A 6,060-nucleotide genomic window follows, 5' to 3' on the forward strand; every position below is an offset into this window, starting at 1 on the left:
GGAAAAGTGTTTATGGGATTGTGTGAAAGAGGGGTGAGAAGAAGTGAGTGGAGGTAGGTGGGGATCCTGTGGGGTTCACAGATCCTGAGGTGATCCTGTGGGGTCCACAGATCCTGAGGTGTTCAAGGATTTACAACCTTGCACCAAATTAGGCATGCAAAATGCCCTTGCACACAACTCTGGGCATTCAGCGCCAGATTGGTGCTTGTTCTGGGCGTTGAACGCCCATTTGTTGCCATTTCTGGCGTTGAACCCCAGAACCATGCTTGTTCTGGGCGTTCAGCGCCAGCTCTTCTCCAGGGTGCAATTCTGGCGTTCAAACGCCCAGATGCTGCCCATTTTGGGCATTCAGCGCCAGAACCATGCTCTGTTCTGGCGTTGAACGCCAGCCAGATGCTTCTTACTGGCGTTTAAACGCCAGTAAGGTCTTCCGCCAGGGTGTGATTTTTCTTCTGCTGTTTTTGATTCCGTTTTCAATTTTTATATTTATTTTGTGACTCCACATGATCATGAACCTAATAAAACATGAAAGAACAAGAAAAATAAAATTAGATAAATAAAAATTGGGTTACCTCCCAACAAGCACTTCTTTAATGTCAATAGCTTGACAGTGGGCTCTCATGGAGCCTCACAGATGTTCAGAGCATTGTTGAGACTTCCCAACACCAAACTTAGAGTTTGGATATGGGAGTTCAACACCAAACTTAGAGTTTGGTTGTGGCCTCCCAACACCAAACTTAGAGTTTGACTGTGGGGGCTCTGGTTGACTCTGTTTTGAGAGAAGCTTACTGTGCCTCTTTTCCATGTTTACAGAAGGGTAACCTTGAGTTGTAAACACAAGGGATTCCTCATTCAATTGAAGGACTAATTCACCTCTGTCAACATCAATCACAGCTCTTGATGTGGCTAGGAAAGGTCTTCCAAGGATGATGGATTCATCCTCATCCTTCCCAGTATCAAGGATTATGAAATCAGCAGGGATGTAAAGGCCTTCAACCTTTACTAACACGTCCTCTACTTGTCCATAAGCCTGTTTTCTTGAATTGTCTGCCATCTCTAATGAGATTTTAGTAGCTTGCACCCCAAAGATTCCCAGTTTCTCTATTACAGAGAGAGGCATGAGGTTTATCCCTGAACCAAGGTCACACAGAGCCTTTTCAAAGATCATGTTGCCTATGGTACAAGGTATTACGAACTTTCTAGGATCCTGTTTCTTCTGAGGCAATGTCAGTTGATCCAGATCACTTAGTTCATTGGTGAACAAGGGAGGTTCATCTTCCCAAGTCTCAATACCAAATAATTTGGCATTCAGCTTCATAATTACACCAAGGTACTTGGCAACTTGCTCTTCAGTAACATCCTCATTTTCTTCAGAAGAGGAATACTTATCAGAGCTCATGAAGGGCATAAGGAGGTTTAATGGAATCTCTAGGGTCTCTAGATGAGTCTCAGATTCCTTTGGTTCCTCAAAGGAAAACACCTTATTGATCACTGGACGTCCCAGGAGGTCTTCCTCACTGGGATTTACGTCCTCCCCTTCCTCTCCAGGTTCGGCCGTGTTGACTATGTCAATGGCCTTACACTCTCCTTTTGGATTTTCTTCTGTATTGCTTGGGAGAGTACTAGGAGGGATTTCAGTGATCCTTTTACTCAGCTGGCCCACTTGTGCCTCCAAATTTCTAATGGAGGACCTTGTTTCATTCATGAAATTTACAGTGGCCTTAGATAGATCAGAGACTAAGTTTGCTAAATTAGAGGTATTTTATTTAGAGTTCTCTGTCTGTTGCTGAGTGGATGATGGAAAAGGTTTACTATTGTTAAACCTATTTCTTCCACCATTATTAAAGCCTTGTTGAGGCTTTTGTTGATTCTTCCATGAGAGATTTGGGTGATTTCTCCATTAGGGGTTATAGGTATTTCCATAAGGTTCACCCATGTAATTCACCTTTGCTATTGCAGGGTTTTCAGGATCATAAGCTTCTTCTTTAGAAGATGCCTCTTGAGTACTGTTGGATGCAGCTTGTATTCCATTCAGACTCTGAGAAATCATATTGACTTGCTGAGTCAATATTTTATTCTGAGCCAATATGGCATTCAGAGTATCAATTTCAAGAACTCCCTTCTTCATAGGTGTCCCATTACTCACAGGATTCCTCTCAGAAGTGTACATCAACTGGTTATTAGCAACCATGTCAATGAGTTCTTGAGCTTCTGCAGGCATTTTCTTTAGGTGAATGGATCCACCTGCAGAAGTATCCAATGACATTTTAGCCAATTCAGATAGACCATCATAGAATATATCCAGGATGGTCCATTCTGAAAGCATGTCAGAAGGACACTTTTTGGTCAGTTCTTTATATCTCTCCCAAGCTTCATAGAGGGATTCACCTTCTTTCTGTCTAAAGGTTTGAACATCCACTCTAAGCTTACTCAGCTTTTGAGGAGGAAAGAACTTGGCTAAGAAAGCCTTGACTAGCTTATCCCAAGAGTTCAGGCTATCTTTGGGTTGAGAGTCCAACCATGCTCTAGCTCTGTCTCTTACAGCAAAAGGGAAAAGCATGAGCCTGTAGACTTCAGGATCTACTCCATTAGTCTTAACAGTATCACATATCTACAAGAATTCAGTTAAGAACTGAAAAGGATCTTCAGATGGAAGTCCATGAAACTTGCAGTTCTGCTGCATCAGAGAAACTAATTGAGGTTTCAGCTCAAAATTGTTTGCTCCAATGGCAGGAATGGAGATGCTTCTTCCATGTAAATTGGAATTAGGTGCAGTAAAGTCACCAAGTATCCTCCTTGCATTATTATTATTTTCGGCTGCCATCTCCTCTTCTTGTTCGAAAATTTCTGAAAGGTGCTTGCTGGATTGTTGTAATTTAGCTTCTTTTAGTTTCCTCTTCAGAGTCCTTTCAGGTTCTGGATCTGCTTCTACAAGAATTTTCTTGTCCTTGCTCCTGCTCATATGAAAAAGAGGGACAGAAAAATAATAATAATAGGGGTCATTTTTACCACAGTATAGAGGTCCCTGTGTGAGTAGAAGAAAAGAATGTAATGTAAAGAAAGAAACACAAGGGTAAGGAGAGCAGAGATGTGGGATGAAGAGAGGTGTTAGTAGATGAATAAATAAATAGAAGGAGATGAGAGAGAAGGAGAATTTTCGAAAATTATTTTTGAAAAAGAGTTAGTGATTTTCGAAAATAGTTTTTGAAAAAGGTTAGTAATTTTTCGAAAATTAAAATCAAAAATTAAAATAATTAGTTAATTAAAAGGAAATTTTGAAAAAGAGGAAGATATTTTCGAAAATTAGAGAGAGAGAGTTAGTTAGGTAGTTTTGAAAAAGATAAGAAACAAACAAAAAGTTAGTTAGTTAGTTGAAACAAATTTGAAAATCAATTTTGAAAAGATAAGAAGATAAGAAGTTAGAAAGGATATTTTAAAATCAAATTTTGAAAAAGATAAGATAAAGAGATATTTTTGAAAAGATATGATTGAAATTAGTTTTGAAAAATATTTGATTTTTAAAATCACAATTAATACCTTGATTCACAAGAAATCACAAAATATGATTCTAGAACTTAAAGTTTGAATCTTTCTTAACAAGTAAGTAACAAACTTGAAATTTTTGAATCAAAACATTAATTGTTGATGTTATTTTCGAAAATTATGAGATAAAATTAAGAAAAAGATTTTTGGAAAAGATTTTTATAATTTTCGAAAATAACTAAGAAAAATGAAAAAGAATTGATTTTTGAAAAAGATTTTGAAAAAGATAAGATTTTTAAATTGAAAATTTGATTTGACTCATAAAAACAACTAGATTTTAAAAATTTTTGAAAAAGTCAAATCTAATTTTCGAAATTTTAAGAGAGAAAAAGGGGAAGATATTTTTTTGATTTTTTTGAATTTTTTATGATGAGAGGGAAAAACATGAAAAAGACTCAATGCATGAAAATTTTGGATCAAAACAATGAATGCATGCAAGAATACTATGAATATCAAGATGAACACCAAGAATATTTTGAATGTCAAAATGAACATCAAGAACTTATTTTTGAAAAATTTTTAATGCAAAGAAAACATGCAAGACACCAAACTTTCAACTTGACTCAAGACTCAAATAAGAAACATGAAATATTTTTTATTTTTATGATTTTTTTTGGATTTTTGTATATTTTTTTTGAAAAAACATATAGGAAAAAGAAAATAAGAATTTCAAAATTTTTTTATATGAATTCTAGGAATCTTGTATTCTTAGTCTAAAGCTCCAATCCGAGGGTTAGGCATGGCTTAATAGCCAGCCAAGCTTTAGTATGTAACTCAGACATGCCATGGCTGACATTCCAATTAACTTGCCTCTATGCTGATGGTTGGAAGCCCCTATCCAAAAGAATTAGACATGGCTTTACAGCCAGCCAGGCTTCAACATGCTTCATGAAACTCTAGAATTCATTCTTAAAAATTCTGAAGAAAAAATATATTTTTGAAAAGATTTATTTATTTTTTTCGAAAACAGATGAGAAATTTTTGAAAGGTTTTTGAAAATTTTTTGAAAATAAAACAAAAAGAAAATTACCTAATCTGAGCAACAAGATGAACCGTCAGTTGTTCAAACTCGAACAATCCCCGGCAACGGCGCCAAAAACTTGGTGCACGAAATTGTGATCTCAGGCAACGGCGCCAGAAACTCTGTACGCACGTCTTAATAAATCGTTTTTCATTCACAACTTCGATACAACTAACCAGCAAGTGCACTGGGTTGTCCAAGTAATAAACCTTACGTGAGTAAGGGTCGATCCCACAGAGATTGTTGGTATGAAGCAAGCTATGGTCACCTTGTAAATCTCAGTCAGGCGGATATCAAAAGGTTATGGAGTTTTCGAAATTAAATAATAAGTAAACATAAAATAAGGATAGAAATACTTACGTAATTCATTGGTTAGAATTTCAGATAAGCATATAGAGATGCATTTGTTCCTCTGAACCTCTGCTTTCCTGCTGTCTTCATCCAATCAATCTTACTCCTTTCCATGGCTGGCTTTATGTAAGGACATCACCGTTGTCAATGGCTACTTTTTATCCTCTCTGGAAAATGGTCCGATGCGCTGTCACTGCATGGCTAATCGTCTGGAGGCATTATCCTTGTCAATGGCTGCATCCCATCCTCTTGTGAAAATGGTCCAAATGCTCTGTCACAGCACGGCTAATCATCTGAGGTTCTCGATCATACTGGAATAGGATTCACCCTCCTTTTGCGTCTGTCACTACGCCCAGCACTCGCGAGTTTGAAGTTTGTCACAGTCATTCAATCCAGAGTCCTACTCGAAATACCACAGACAAGGTTTAGACTTTCTGAACTCTCATGAATGCCGCCATCAATCTAGCTTATACCACGAAGATTCTGATTAAGAGATCCAAGAGATACTCATTCAATCTAAGGTAGAACGGAAGTGGTTGTCAGGCACGCGTTCATAGGGAATGATGATGATTGTCACGTTCATCACATTCAGGTTGAAGTGCAAATGAATATCTTAGAAGCGGAATAAGTTGAATTGAATAGAAAAACAGTAGTACTTTGCATTAATCTTTGAGGAACAGCAGAGCTCCACACCTTAATCTATGGAGTGCAGAAACTCTACCGTATGAAAATACATAAGTGATAATGGTTCAGGCATGGCCGAATGGCCAGCCCCCATGAAAGTCTAAGATAGCATAAAACTGATCAAAGATGTCTAATACAATAGTAAAAAGTCCTATTTATAATAAACTAGTTACTAGGGTTTACAGAAGTAAGTAATTGATGCATAAATCCACTTCCGGGACCCACTTGGTATGTGCTTGGGCTGAGCTTGAATGTTACACGTGTAGAGGTCAATCTTGGAGTTGAACACTAGTTTGTAACGTATCTCTGGCGTTCAACTCTGGCTTGTGACGTGTTTCTGGCGTTTAACTCTAGACAACAGCGTAGAACTGGCGTTCAACAACCTTTTATATCGTCTAAACTCGGCCAAAGTATGAACTATTATATATTTATGGAAAGCCCTAGATGTCTACTTTCCAACG

The 6,060-nt window shown here is 37.5% G+C and overlaps 1 non-coding gene across 1 annotated transcript; it reads left to right on the plus strand.

Moving 5' to 3' along the window:
* The first annotated feature begins 2,320 nt into the window (after window positions 1-2,320).
* LOC148567105 (small nucleolar RNA R71) lies at window positions 2,321-2,428 on the plus strand. Its single transcript, XR_015882916.1, has one exon. It is a non-coding gene; the product is annotated as a small nucleolar RNA R71 (small nucleolar RNA).
* Window positions 2,429-6,060: the final 3,632 nt, after the last annotated feature.

This window comes from Arachis ipaensis, chromosome B4 (genome assembly GCF_059453495.1).
Source record: "Arachis ipaensis isolate K30076 ecotype BB chromosome B4, ASM5945349v1, whole genome shotgun sequence".
Classification (NCBI taxonomy): domain Eukaryota; kingdom Viridiplantae; phylum Streptophyta; class Magnoliopsida; order Fabales; family Fabaceae; genus Arachis; species Arachis ipaensis.